The 15848-nt window shown below is 39.6% G+C and overlaps 1 pseudogene; it reads right to left on the reverse strand.

Annotated features, from left to right (window-relative positions):
- Positions 1 to 5576: 5576 nt before the first annotated feature.
- On the reverse strand, positions 5577 to 9098 carry LOC126607598 (cryptochrome-1-like; annotated as a pseudogene).
- Positions 9099 to 15848: the final 6750 nt, after the last annotated feature.

Consider the following 15848-nt stretch of genomic DNA (forward strand, 5'->3'; position numbering starts at 1 on the left):
TCTCTATTTTCTAGTCCATTTGAATATTTTTCATATGTTCTTATTATTAGAATTTTTTATTTGCAAAAGTTCTTTGATAAAATGTATAAGAAAAATATAATGGCTAGAAATTTAGAAAATTTCACAAGTAAAAATTCTAATACTCAAGAAATGGGACCGCGACGATCCACGAGACTAAATGTGGTCATAGGCGGAATGGTACCACCACTACGAGGTTCCATCATGGCCCAAGTCGTGCCATCCAAGTTTGCACGGGCCCATGCCCAAGCCTTGCATTCGCATGCATCACGTACTAAGCAGCCTGCTTCTGTCGAGTAGCCTACTCCCACCGAGCAACCTGCTCTCACGACCCAGCCTGCTCCCAATAAGCAGCCTACTCCCGTGGCCCAGCCTGCTCCCATCGAGCAACCCACTCTTACGGCCCAGTCTGCTCTCATGGCTCAGCCTGCTCCTGTGGCTTTCCAAGCAGCCCAAGTCGGCTCAACACTATCTCAACCATCCGGACCTACCACCGAGCCAGGGGCATTCTCACCATATTTTTTCGTGGATTTGACATTTCCCAACTCAAATCTCACGCCCGGAGTCTACCACATTTCCACTGCCCAAGGAGGCACATTCCTTCCAAGCTCTTCCAATCCAAATGGCGAACAACACTTGTCTCAACAAGTCATAGAGTTGACGAGCGCCCTTGCACAACAGACAACCTTGGTGAATCAACTTTTGCAACGCACCGGGATCCAACGTGCCTCGGACGTGGTATCCCGAAGTAGGACAAAGGCAAACGAACCTTTCCAGCAGCGTCTCAGCAAGCAGCCACTCAACCAGCCACGAGCCGAGCGCTCAGGCAGTGTACACTCCCGATTGGGCCCCAGAGATAGCGTATACTCCCGTCTTAGCGCGCGGAGGAGTGTGCACTCTCAACTAGGGGTGAGCATACATTCACGGTTGAGGTCACACTGCGATAGTCAACATGAGCAACCTTCCAGGCAAAGTGTTCATTCTCGGCTAAGCCTGCAAGGAGCATCATCCACCTCACATCGGAGTCGGCAGCACGACGGACGGAGAGAAGCGGTTACTCAATCCAGCTCAAGTTGAACCAGCAGTCTGTGAAGAACTCACTCGCTTGCTAAGAACGCACCACATGCACTACATCTGCCGCATAGATGAGCCAAACACATAGAAAAGCAGACTAGACCAGCAAGTTATGGCTAGGGGCAACCAAGAGCTCCGTTACCCCAACAAAGGCAAATTCAAGAAGAAGTGGAGAGATTCTTGACCAAGCGATTGCGCGATTTCCAATGCAACAAGGTCACCAAAAAGGCACTACAACGGAACATGACCAATATAAGCAGGTCACCCTTCACGGACGAGATCGAGCAGGCAGAGCCTCCAGGCGAATTAAGCATGCCACATTTCACATCTTTCAAAGAGGATGAAGACCCGAAGAGACACTTAAAGCGCTACCGAAGCACAATGATCCTTTATCGAAACAACGATGATCTCATGTGCAAGATATTCGCCACCACTCTATAAGGCGAGGCGCAAGATTGGTTCTACACCCTGCCGCCACAATTCATCCGAAATTTCTACGAACTTTCTTTGGTTTTCACCAAAAAATATTCATCCTATCGCTCGATCAAAAAGAAGTTCGACCATTTGTTTGACGTCAAGAAGAACCCTAAGGAGTCACTTCGTGACTATGTGAGGAGATTCAAAGCAGAGAAGGCAAGGATAGTCGGATGCAACGACTAGATAGCTAAAGCAGCCTTCCAAAAAGGCCTTCCAGCAGACCACTCGCTATTCAGAAAATTGATTATGAAAGAAGATCTAACTCTGGTAGACTATTTTGCTTTGGCAGAGAAGCATGCACTTTGGGACGAGGCTTGCCAATGCACATTCAAGGACTTGAAGAAGTACATCACCTCTCTAGAAGCAGCGGAGGACTTATTTGCATGTTTAACGGTATCTAAAGTAGCAATAAGCTCTACCATCATGCGAAAAGAGCTGGGGGCCCGACTACCTGTATTCTATAGTTACCTGTATTCTGCAGTTTAAAAGCTCTCCTCGATGCTATTAAAAATTCAAAAGCTAACTTTGGCGATAATTGTTGTAACCCAAAAGCTTAAGTTTTACCTTCAAACGCACATAGTCATCATCATGACGCACTACTCTGCCGAATCCAAACCCGCGACCATGAAGGCATAGACCCTGGCAGATGCAAAGTTTTTTGACGAACGCAACAACTCGGCCCAAAAGACATGCCAAGGGCAAATGAACACTAGAAGGAACAGTCAGAAGCAAGTTTTGTCATTGTCGTCCCAAAAGATTCTATGTAAGAGTAACATGTACTGGCAGTCGAGCATTACCTCCTGTTGCGTGTCACACAACCCTAGCTGACCTTTGCTCCATTATTCAGCTCTAGAGTGGCCTAATACCAGAAGTTGAGCATCTCCTGCTACATGTAACATGGCCCCAACTTCACGACTCCCTACCGCGCCTTCAAGCCTAGCCTTGACATTGCAACAGAGCGGCCCAACGACGCCCCGAAGGTAGCCGAGCACACTTTAGCCACACCTGCTCCCTCTATGGAGATTTCTGGCATTTGCATGTCGACGGCGCATCCAACTACAAAGGCTTCAGCTGTTGCCATTATGAGTTGTGGAGGAAATGAGAAGGCTCTGGCCTTATTTTCATGTGGTTGTTGTGCCAAGGAAAGAGTTTTCTTTAAAAAAAAATTATCTTGGTTTCCCAGTTATTAGAGGTTCCCGATATGCATGAATCAAATATCCCACTACAATGCATTTTAAACTTGCTATAATGGTGTTTGATATTTTCTATGCCTGTTTGTTGAATAGAAGTTAATTTTTGTGAATTGCTATACTGAGCTTCTAGTTCACAGTTTTAAGGACCATGGAAATGTTTTGTTATGTACTGTAAAGAAAAATGTTGGGAACACGTAGAACACTTTATTGTATTGTTTTATCACATAGCTCTCTCCAACTTTTTAGGTCAGTCGTTCAACTGATTGAAGCTTATTTGGTTGTACTTGGTCTTCAAGTCTTCAATCGCTAAAGTTATGGCTTGCTTGTCTAACTTATTGAGTAATTACAATGTAATTTTTGCTTAGTTATCCACATTTAGGCTTCTGATGGTGTTCTTATTTTTTTTTCCAGATTCTCTCCAGTTGATACAAATTTAGTTATACGGGAGTTTGAAAAATGTGGAGTGATTTTGAAACATGTTCCTGGTCCAAGAGATGCCAACTGGATGCACATTCTATATTAGGTTCTTTTTTCTCCATTATTTTGAGTTTGATGAATCAAATTTCTTATATCAAGCATTGATCTTGTCTTCATTTCTTCACCTCTTTGAACTGGTAATGTTACCAAGAATTCGTCAATTGGAGAGTTTGCAAGTCAAACTCATTGACTCTCTGTAAGAAATGCCCTTGAAATTGGGAGTAAAGCTAACCAAAACTTTGATATAAATTAAAATTTTTGAGCAGTTGGAAATAGCTGAGTTTGTTTTTATGACTTATCTTTTGTTATGTGTTATGAAAGATGTTTTACTTGTAAAATGTATGGATTTGTCTCTGTCAAATATAATAATGGCACTGTGCATCACTTCTGCTTAAAGTTGGGCTTTATTATTGGCGGGATGCTGCCATGTATGTCAAAAGTAAGATCGCTTATTGGCCTTGGTTGCAGACATAGCCTCACGGAGGCATAATATTGATTAAGATTATCAGTAATACTTTTGTCTAAGGAAGTAATCACAGGATCACATTATAATTATTTGCTACTGCTGTTGGCTTATGGCATGGAAGGAATTTGTAACACCATTATGTGTGCGCCATGCGTATATGAGTGAAAATGGATGTAGACCATGTTTGTCTCTGTTTTTTGGTTGCCAAAGACTTACCTGTATTCCATCTTTCTACTCTCTGTTTGCTCAGTTTGGCTAGGTATCCTACAAGAATGCAACTACTATTGATGTTAACCATTCACTTTGCTGGTGGTGCAGAGTTACTCTGATGCTCAGAAGGCTCTTAGCAAGAATGGGATGCAAATTAATGGGGCACTAATTATAGGCGTGAAGCCGCTGGATCCAATGCAACACCATGCATTAAATGAAAGGGTCAACAATCAGGGTTTCATGACATTTCCCCCTCAACCATCCATGAAACATGCAGAGATGAATGCTTCAAGAGCCCCCCTTGTCCTTACTATCTTCAAAACGGTAATACCAGCGGGCAGAAATCTGGAGGCGCAATTGCTTCCCGAGCAAAGTCATTGGTGTCCAAAGTCATGGATTTAATGCTTGGTATGTAGAATTTTGTGGTTAAGAAAATGTAATTGTTGGTTAAAATTTTCAGTTAAAACGTGAAAGAGGTGTCGATCCTCCACAGAAGCTGAGTACCAATGTTTAATTGTAATATAACCTATTTAAGTTCTAAATGTTTAAACCCTAAAACGTTTACGACATGCTTGCTCATTAAACTTATATATTTTTCAACATGTCATGGCAACCATGAATAGAACCATCTTAGCCGTCTTATTCATGCTAACGATCTCATTACTTCCAATATTCACTGGCTCAAGGAAGTCTAACTTCATCAACAAATCATAGAAGACATAAATTACAAATTTTAAAGGGATTTGCATGTGGAACACAACATATACCGAATAAAATTTGGACCAAGAAAAACAATAATGGATAATAGTGTTCAAATTTGAACAACTTAAAAAAAATAAAAAAAATAAAAAGTCTTGTCCCGTTCCACTCATAAAATTGTACCAAACAACAGAAGGAACATGGGTATTTTAGTCATTTTAAGCTTTTGGTTCCGTTCCGTCCATGCGCTACCAAACGCAGAATGGAACAACCATCCTGTTCCGTCCTGCGTGTACCAAACATACACAGAACATCCGTTCCGTCCCGTTCTGTCCTGTCCTGTCCCGTCCCGTCCCGTCCCGTCCCGTTCCGTCCCGTTTGCGTACCAAACGCTACCTAAGTGAACTTAACCTATGGGGCATATTTCATGACATCAAAGTATAATATATCCGGCAACGAACCATTTAGCATAAATAATCTTTATTTATGCGTTTACGCGTCTGTTTTAATTACTCAATTATATTTTGGCGATTTCCACAAGTGAGCTTTTGTCTAACAGGATTTACTAGCATTCTAATTAATTTAATCTCTGGCATCTCTGGATTCTGGTTGTCAACTTGAGACACAAGATTTGTCAAACAGCTTGTGTTTCTATAAGGATTTGCAGTTTAGTTATAGAACAAGCAAAGTTGCGTCTATTATTTCAAACTAGACTAGAAAGTTTTGACGTTTGCTACAAATAATGTTATTTAGACACAAAACTGACGCATTACTAACCACCTCTCAGTATGGGTGGATCACCACATGCATTCACCATCATCGAGCATAAGAAACTGCATCCGAATGTACGTACGTCATGATTAACGATCATATAATATAATGTCACGATTGTTTAGAAAGAGATTAATTAGTCACTGATGTTTGAATTTCATTTACTTGGTATTTAATTTGAGAAATGGAACTGTTCGAATTAATGGAAGTTTTTAATTATTCAGGTGAAGTTATATAAACAAATTATATAGCTAGCTCACTACAAGAAATATTTGTACATCCTCGATCTCTCTATCTCTACTATTGTGGAGGCAGAATGCACATCTGATATCAGCCAGTGTTCCCTTCGTTTATATACCACAGATTACATACGAACTATAGTCATACCAAGAGGAAACATTTTACCGTGTTTACTGCAATATCCAGAACCGTCCTCTTTCTCGATGAACTTAGTAAAGTCGCGATGAGTTCTGGATCAGAGGCCTTCATCTTCCACGGCTCCTACACCCACAGAAGTTTGAAACAATGTGATTAAATAGAACCTCAACAGAAATACTGACACAGAAAACAGAACCAACTACTATAAATTTTTAATCATTGAATAGGAGAAAGAAAATGCAGAGAAATTCTCAGATTTTGAATCATCTGTCATACATCCCCCTACCGGAACAACCAGGCTAAATACATACGCAACTTTGCACCTCTAGTACAATATGTAAATCTCACTTTTATATTGATACATGTAAAATCCAAGAGCATTATAATCTTGACCAATGTATGGAAACATGTTTTTGAAACCGAAGTTCACAAAGAGCAAACATTCTATGCTCACCAAAAGCAAAATTAGATTTAAAGACAATTGATTTTGGTCTCCGTGCGTGCGGAGACTGATGGAAGCATCAGTAAAATTTCAAGTCATATCGAGAACTGAAGAAATTCATCTAGTAGAGTGAATTTGAAACAGTATCCCAAATAATCATCAACCGATTAACGATTTTTTATTAGTTACCATTTTTCCTTGAAGTCTGCTCCATGTTAATCTGTTCTTGCCATGACTGCTGCATCTCAGAAGATTCACACTCCATAAAAGGGTTGCCTTCTGATGCGGAATATGACTGTGGAACAGAAAATGAATTTCTGCTATTTGTCTGCTTCTTAGACATTGAAGATTTGGCAGTGGAGCTCACGCCTTCATTTGTTCTTGAGGGCCCAGCTTTCTTAGGATTGTGCCGATTATCTGGGAGTGGGCTTTCGTCTTGCATAAATTTCGATCTCTTCCTATTAAATTGATTGCTCTTGGAATTTTGACGTGTCGGTACCTTCTGATCATTATAGGAGTCAGTAGGACAAGGAGAGGTTTTCTTTAATATCACCTTTGGGATAGGCAAATCTTCACTGGCACAGTTGTCAACAACAACTTCATCTGTGCCATTTGCGCTTGCAGCCTTTGCTGCTGCTTCCATATCCCACATCTTGAATATGGCCTTCGTGAAGCGTTCTCTAGCCAAATCTAGCTCAATGATAGGTTTCGAATAGTTAAATCCAAACTCTACACCTGAGAATTTAAGCACAGAATCAGGTGATTCCCAAGGATGATGGATCCACTCGGTTCGCAAACGTGCTAACTCAGGCAGCCAATGCCTTACATATTCACCCTCTGGATCAAAATTTGAGCCTTGAACCTAAATCCAAAAATTCATAAAAATTAGAAAGGAAAAGAGTGAAATAAGATTCTGTGTGAACAGCATTACAGAAGTAAATACTTACTTCTGGACTGTCCAAATGCTCAAGCTCATGGCCATCTGGTAAGCTCCCTGAGATATACTGACAACCAAGGATATCGCTTTCTAAATCGGCATCCATCAGCGTGTCCCAGAAATATTTCATTCCCCATTTCCAGGGAAGAAGCAGAACTTTCACAGTGAAACTTGAAACGATCACTCTTATTCGGTTTTGTATCCACCCAGTTGCCCATAGCTCTCTCATTCCTGCATCAACCAAAGGGTAACCAGTCCGACCTTGTCTCCAAGCCTTAAAATTGGCCTGGTCAGCTTGCCACGGAAAAAACTTCAAGTTGCTCAGTAATGGTCTCCCATGAGTGAACGGGAAGTTAAAACATAGATACCGTGAGTATTCTCTAAGCCCAATGGCCCTCAGAAAAAGAGTCACACTCTCTTCCCCTGTAGAGTTCCCTTCTTTTGCCCACATTATCTGCTTCATTCGAGCTGATTGGAAAACTTTCCTCACGCTCAGTTCTCCGAAGTGAAGATAAGGGGACAAAAGTGATGTGGAGTTTTGCCCAACCTTCACCCTGTTGTTTGAATAATCAAGCAGGTGCAACTCTAAAAATTCACTTAGAGCCTTGTCAGCATTGCTCCAACCTGGAGACCATGCTCTTCCTAGGAGGGCATTGTAGACTTTTCCGTTTCATTTTCGAGACCCAGTTACTCGAGTGAAGATTTTGCTACGGTTTCTGTCACTAACAACCATAATTGAAGTAAAATCTTCTTCTTTAATTGTTTGCCTGAAAACACAAACACGCAAACACACACGCACAAAGATCTTTGGAAGTCGAAAAGTACCTGTTGCCGGCATCAATTTCCATGGAGGAAAGCGTATCACGAGCTCCCTTTGCATGTGTAAGCACTTATCCCAGTATGCCTCAAAGGTTGTATAAGCTTGTCCTTTTCCAGCATATACTTCCCATGGCTCATACAACAGATCTGCATTGAAACTTTGCACAGAAATGCCTAGCTCCACCAGCTTTCCCTTGATGTTGTGATCAACAACGAGTGAAACGGGATCTGGGATGGAATAAATAAATAATTTGCAAATCAGGAAAGAAAGGAAACGCCTTGAACTATCTCTGCAAGAAGAATCAACACAATAGCAAGCATGACAGATGAGGGTTCTCTTCTCCAGCACTAAGCTGATTGTCAACTTAATAAAATGGTTTTCGATAAGACTTCTGATATGTGCCTTAGATTATAAGTAAACAAAAAGTCTTTGAGCCCATTTCACGAGTGAGATATGTGAAAGATCTCACAGAAGAAAAATCTTCATGTTAATCATGGAAAATTCATTTATTTTGTTGTATTTTATACTGACTCAATTCGTATCAGCTTAGCTTTTCGGATCAGTGGTAGCTTAACAGTTCCAACCATGCAGAGGCAAAACTTTAAGGATGACTACCACAAGTCCTAAAACACAATACAAATATAGACATCCGATGAAGGATTACGATTTCCAGATCTCAATATATAATCAGATAGGGCATCAAAAAGAAATAAACTCAAAAAGCTTCGCTATTCAATTTGAAAATTAAATTATCAGTTCATTGATTGAAACTACTGTTGCGAGAGGTCCCGGAACATACCATAAAGATGATTGAATATGACTTTGGTAGCACCAATGGCTTGAATGCAGACCAAGAGAGCAGCAAGAGTACTCTGAGTTTTGATAAGCACAAGTTCTGCCCCAAGGGATTTCAAGGACTGGTCCAAATGAGCAAGAGACTGCTTCAGCCACCACCTCAAAACTCGACCTGGGTAAAATTGCCCTTCCTCTTTGGGGCACCATACATAAACAGGAAAAACACTACCATCCCTAGCAGCAGCTGCTAAGGCAGGATTATCCTCAATCCTCAGGTCCCTCCTAAACCAAACTATAGTCTTAGCGCTATGTTGTGTTTGGCTCATACATTTGTGAGTAATTATGAGTCATGTGTTGACAACAATTGAAGACATGGTGACTACCACAATCCAAATGTCTTTCGGCTTGTAAACTAAACAAAGAAGTGGACATCATCATGTAAAGACATAATCATGAGTAAAGACATCATCATTGTAAGAAAAGAGAAAAGGTGGTGCTTTTTCTTTAATGATTATTCAAGACATCATGATGTTGGGAATAAAATATGAGTGTGAGTGACCTTATATTGAGAGTGCATTCGGATGAGAACGGGTGGTAGAAAAATATAGAGTGAGAGTGAGAAACTCTTGGGGAGAGTGAGTCTCTTAGTAAAATTCTGTGAGGGTACAAAAGGATTGGGGTTTGGGTTATGTCGATTTAACTCAAGTGTATCTTGTACTAGTTATTCTGGACATGTGTAAAGAAGGCCTACTGACGCTCCGGTTCGAAGATGTGACCATGGGACAGAGGTTCAGGGCCGAAGGGGTAGAGGAAGACCTAGGAAAACTTTGGAAGAGACCCTAAGAAAAGACTTAGAGTACTTGGATCTAACGGAGGACATGACACAAAACCGAGCGCAATGGCGTTCTAGGATTCATATAGCCGACCCCACTTAGTGGGAAAAGGCTTTGTTGTTGTTGTTGTATCTTGTACTAGTTATTCTCATAGTGAAGAGCAATATCTCTCGGAGGACGTAGGCAGGTTTTTGCCGAACCTCGTAAATTTCTCAGTGTCTTTATTTCTTGTATTTTATTCTGTTCAACTGAGTGTGATTTGGTGAGGTTGTAATCTGAATCTCGTTTCCGCACTGATAAACGGGCCAAGGCACAACAATTGGTATCAGAGCTTTGTTGGAAGCTTTGGTTCATTGACGGTACAGATTTGTTATTCACCATGATGACTACAAACATGTCATTTTCAGTTGAGAAGTTTAATGGGAAAGGTAGTTTTACTCTCTGGCAGATAAGGGTAAAGGATGTCTTGACTCAACAAGGCTTGGCTAGAGCTTTGAAGGGAAAAGATGGAAAGCCTAAAGAAATGACAGATGACCAGTGGGAGGAGCTGGAGTCGTGTTGTGTTAGCACAATTCGACACTATATAGCTGACAACATTATCAATAATGTTATGGATGAAGATTCTGCGCCTGCACTCTGGGAGAAGTTGGAAAAACTCTATATTGCTAAGAGTTTGACCAACAAGTTACATCTGAAGCGGAAGCTGTACAAGCTAAAGATGGATGAAGGCGGGAATCTCATGGACCACATGAATGAGTTCAACGGATACTTGGATCAATTGCGGAAAGTTGATGTTAAGGTTGAGGAAGAAGACAAAGCCCTCTTACTTCTTACCTCACTTCCAGATTCGTATGAAAATCTTGTGACAACCTTACTGCATGGAAAAGATACAGTAAGTTTGGAGCAGGTGCAGGCTTCTTTGGTGTCTTATGATACACAAAAAAAGAAGACCATTGTTGATGGTGGGCACGAGACTGCTTTAGCTGTTCAAGGTTGGAATCATGGAAGAAAATTGGGAGAAGGATCTGAGAGAGACAACAGGTTCAAATCCGGTTCCGGAGGCAAGGGTCTACAATGCTACAACTGCAAAGAATTCGGGCATAAAAGGAAAAATTGTCCTTTGAGAAAAAGAAAGGATGATCTTGGTCCGGGTTGTAGCAATTTTGTGGCGGAAGACTTCGAGTATGCCCTCTAGGTACTCGAAGCAACACTTCTCCTGGTGATGTATAGTCTAAAGTGTTGCAGGGGTTTTGCAGCAGGTGGAGCTATAGGATTCACAGGTGATCAGATGGTCCTGAGGAAAGGAAGTGTGGGAATTTTGCCTGGCTCGACGGGTGTTGCTGGAAACGGGCGCGCTGACGAGTTTCCAGGTTGCAGACAATGAAGAGGAGAAAAACCTGCTGGAGGAGACGAGGATGTGTTGAGATCCTGTCTGAAGCTAAATTGTGATTTTTAGCTTGCAGCAGTTGCACATGCATTGGCAGTGACTGAATCAGAACAGGACCAACGAGGTTGATTCAGGGTGTGTATGCTGGTACGTAAGGCCAATGAGCCTTGGTGATGGGTGCAAGGATTTTTGCATGGTGTATTCGCCAAGGTGGAGATTGTTGTGTTTGGCTCATACATTTGTGAGTAATTATGAGTCATGTGTTGACAATAATTGAAGACATGGTGACTACCACAATCCAAATGCCTTTCGGCTTGTAAACTAAACAAAGAAGTGGACATCATCATGTAAAGACATAATCATGAGTAAAGACATCATCATTGTAAGAAAAGAGAAAATGTGGTGCTTTTTCTTTAATGATTATTCAAGACATCATGATGTTGGGAATAAAATATGAGTGTGAGTGACCTTATATTGAGAGTGCATTCGGATGAGAACGGGTGGTAGAAAAATATAGAGTGAAAGTGAGAAACTCTTGGGGAGAGTGAGTCTCTTAGTAAAATTCTGTGAGGGTACAAAGGGATTGGGGTTTAGGTTATGTCGATTTAACTCAAGTGTATCTTGTACTAGTTATTCTCATAGTGAAGAGCAACATCTCTCGGAGGACGTAGGTAGGTTTTTGCCGAACCTCGTAAATTTCTCGGTGTCTTTATTTCTTGTATTTTATTCTGTTCAACTGAGTGTGATTTGGTGAGGTTGTAATCTGAATCTCGTTTCCGCACTGATAAACGGGCCAAGGCACAACACGCTACCCATACCGCCTAATTTGGTTTCTTCAAGATCAAATTTCACTATCAAGCTTCACAAAAGTCTCAAAAATCACTCTCCATCCTTCCCCCAGTAATTACAAACATGAAGTACTAATCAATCACGAAATCGAATTCGAGGTGCTAAATCACAGAAAATACATAAAGCAACTCACAATTATAAACTGTAAGTTTTTCCAACAGTATGAATTGCTAAAAATACCCTCAAATTTCAGTATTTGTGGATCAATTGAGCCTTTACCAACTGAAAAAGTAAAATCCACCAAAAAACCATCAATCAAACAATTCAACTGCACAAAACTAAATCATCAAATACCAATTAAACAACTTTCAAAATTTGCACAGGGAACTTACTCAAGATTATTCAAAGAACACTTCATGCATTTTGGTGCAGCTTTTCTCCTTGAACACAATTCCACCTGCAATGATAGATCGGCTTTCAAGTCTCTAATTAGTGTGCAATTATAGAGTTTTTGTTTAAAAGATGCATATATTTTACACTCATTTTTTCCAGGACAAAGGGGAAAAGAATATTGTAGAAGTGTTTACAGTTTGCAGGAGGTCAAATTATGTATGTCGATTGTTGGAGTAATGGATTTATGTGAGTGTTTGATGTAACATCACGTGGAGATAGTGACATTGATTGTGGTTTGTGAATAATATTGCAAACACAAGAGATAAGGTTAAAAGGGTTAGGTCTTTGTCCATGACCTACTAGAGCAAATTGTATATTGTTATTGTAACATCTCATGCCAATGATACAACTCTATATGAACAAAGACTTACAAATATTGTTTCTCCATCCATGAGAAACTTAAAGATATTGTTGTATCATTGGCACCAAATGTCATGGTAGCGGTGAATCCATGCCTACTTCTCCTAGGTCAAAATAGTCATTTTCACCTTACCTTCATGCGTCGGAAGTTCAAGCTCAGCCAAAGAGTCCTTGTCCCCCATATTCGGATGTTTTAGTTGTTAGATCTTTATTTATAAATATAAAAATAAAGATCTAGCTGTTAAAATAGTCAGCATACTCGCTAAGAATCTTTGCCAAATAATATAAATTCAATGTATCATGAAACTCAACAATAAACCACAGCACATGCTTTTAGAGATTTTAACTAACATATTATGTTTGAATTTTTTGAATTAATGATGGGGATTTTTATTTATTTTTATTTTTTTAATTTGGCTGCAAAGTCCATCCTACTTCAGCTTTGCTATCATGGGAAGTGACTTTGAGGAGAATTTATTGATAAACAAGAAAAATACAATATGTCAAGTGGGGACATGAGGCCAAACCCTAACCATTATAGAATTCATAAAAACAAGTCAAAACCTCTTCCAGCAAAACTTATAACAAGGAAGCTTAGAAAGTTTACGAGAATAAGCAAATGCAGCACAAGGATGGCATGAATCCCACCAATAAACACCGGGGTGATCAACACCATAATTGGTCAAACAATCAGCAACTTGATTACCTTCCCTAAAAGTATGAGAAATTTGAACTTGCATGGAGGATAGTAAAACTTGACAGTTATGCCAATTGACCAAAAGCCTCCAAGGGATAGATGTCAAAGAAGGTGAAGATGAAGAAAGAAGATGAACAACCAATGAGGACTCACATTCAATCCATAATGAATACCAACCTCTATCTCAAGCCAAAGATACAATATGAATAACAGTGCATAGTTCGGCATCCAAAGAAGAGGCCAAGCCTACTAAATTCACAAAACAACCAAGAGAATGACCCGTAAAATCCCAAAAGATACCACCAAATGCAGCCACACTAGGGGGACCTCTTGTAGCACCATCAATATTTACTTTGATCCAAGGTTGAGATGGCGGGCACCACAACACCTCAATAATTTTTGGAGCCTTGGCAGGACGTCCATGAACACCAATATAATCAAGAATGCAAAGCTCTTCCACATAATTCTTCATACAATCGGAATTGAGAGTATCAATTTCAAGGAGTTGAAATTTAATAGACCTTACAACATCATTGGTGGAAACAACCTCCTCATGAAAACGAACAGCAGCGAGCATGCCAAATAGAATAAAAATCAACTCCAATTATACCCCCACCAAAGTAGCTTCACTTCGGTTCCAAAACCTTGTTGTAAAGGATAATGGAAAAAGCTAAAAATATTTGAAATAAATATTGAACTTTGAATAATTCCAAAATAGTGGACCAAATTTGACGTGCAAAAGAGCACTCAAAGAAAATATGTGAAGCGGTTTCCATACCTTCACAACAAAGAGAGCACATAGATGCTATAGCAAAACCTCTTCACTGCAGAAGATCATCAGTTAACATCTTACCATGTAAATACTTCCACAATGTAACTGAAATATTAGGGCGAAAGCAAGATTGCCAAACCCATCGATCCCATTGAACCACTAGTTGTTTATTACGCTTAAAATCATAAACCAAAGATAAAGAGAAGTCACCATTTGAAGTAGACATCCAAATCATTTTTTCATCAATCCCAGACATTGAAGAAATATCATCCCAAATGGGCGCTAGCCATGAATGTAAAGTAGGTGGGGAAGTCCAAAAACCATCCACAATAAAATCAGAAACTTTAGCTCGAAAAGCCTTGCATAAAGTTAGTGGAATACCAAGCCTATCAACTATTGGAAAATCCAACCATCTCGCATGCCAAAAATTAATATTTTCACCGATACCTATCACCCATTTTGAGCCATGAAAAATATCTGAAAAAAAAAGGGCGTAAACCAGGCCAAATGGAGGAACTCTTGTATGTAGAACATGGCTATCCAAAGGAATTAAAAAACAGAGCTTGAAAAAACAGTGAAGCCATAAATGAGGTAACCAAAATATCGCAAAACTTTTTCAACAAAAAGACCTTATTTAAAACTAAAAAATTACGAATGCTAAGACCTCCTTCATTTAAAGGAACACAATATTTTTTTCATGCCACAATAGAAAATCCACAAGAATCAGCATATCCCGTCCAAATGAAATTTCAAGTCCAACTATGAACCTGATTTAGTACTGTAGGTGGCCAAGAATAAACCAAGAGAGTATGAGATAACATGCTTTAATGAAGGGGGTTTAGCTTTTGTTAGGCCTTGTTTAATGTTGTTGGGCCTTAATCATATGTTTTGATGGAAATTGTTCTTAGTTATCAGTTTTTATTTCATTTTAGGTAGGGTTTTTATCACAAATGGTCCCTAACATTGATCAAACACATCATTTTGGTCCTTGACATTGAAAATCAATAGAAATGGTCCCTGAGATTGATCAAACACATCACAAATGGTCCTTCCGTTAAAAACTCTTTGGGCAATTTTCAAAACTTCATAACTCAATCGTTTCTTAATCAAATTCGACCCATAATATATCAAAATGAAGATAGGAAAGTGTAGAACAAGATTATACCTATTTGTTTAAGAAAAACCCTTGAGTTGCAAAGTTTTGAAAATTGCCCAAAGAGTTTTTAACGGAAGGACCATTTGTGATGTGTTTGATCAATCTCAGGGACCATTCCTATTGATTTTCAATGTTAGAGACCAAAATGATGTGTTTGATCAATGTTAGGGACCATTTGTGATAAAAACCCTTTTAGGTATTAGTTTTGATTTATTGTTAGAAATAGAAGGGAAATACTAAGAGAAAAAAAAGGATGAGCAAAGGTGGAGGAAAGGGGAGAATTAAAGTTAAGTGATCTAGTCTCATATTGTGACTAAGTAGAAAATTTATCTTCCCAAACTATTGGATTAAGATAGATCTTTATTTAAAAATATAAAAATCAAGATCTAACGGTGAAAACACACAGAGTACCAGGTATCCTGGAGCACCTAAAAATTTTTGTTGGATCAAAACACAAGATGATCACATCTGAGTAAGAAAATGTGATTGGCTTTTGAGAAACCAAAACAATACCTATTCCATCTTTAATTTATCCTGAATTCTAGAAGGGATAACTATCCAGTTTTAAATTTGTTCTTTTCCTCAAGTGTTGATACAAGCATCACCAAACTATTTCATACCAACATTTTGCCTTCCTTTGCCTG

This window comes from Malus sylvestris, chromosome 16 (genome assembly GCF_916048215.2).
Source record: "Malus sylvestris chromosome 16, drMalSylv7.2, whole genome shotgun sequence".
NCBI lineage: Eukaryota > Viridiplantae > Streptophyta > Magnoliopsida > Rosales > Rosaceae > Malus > Malus sylvestris.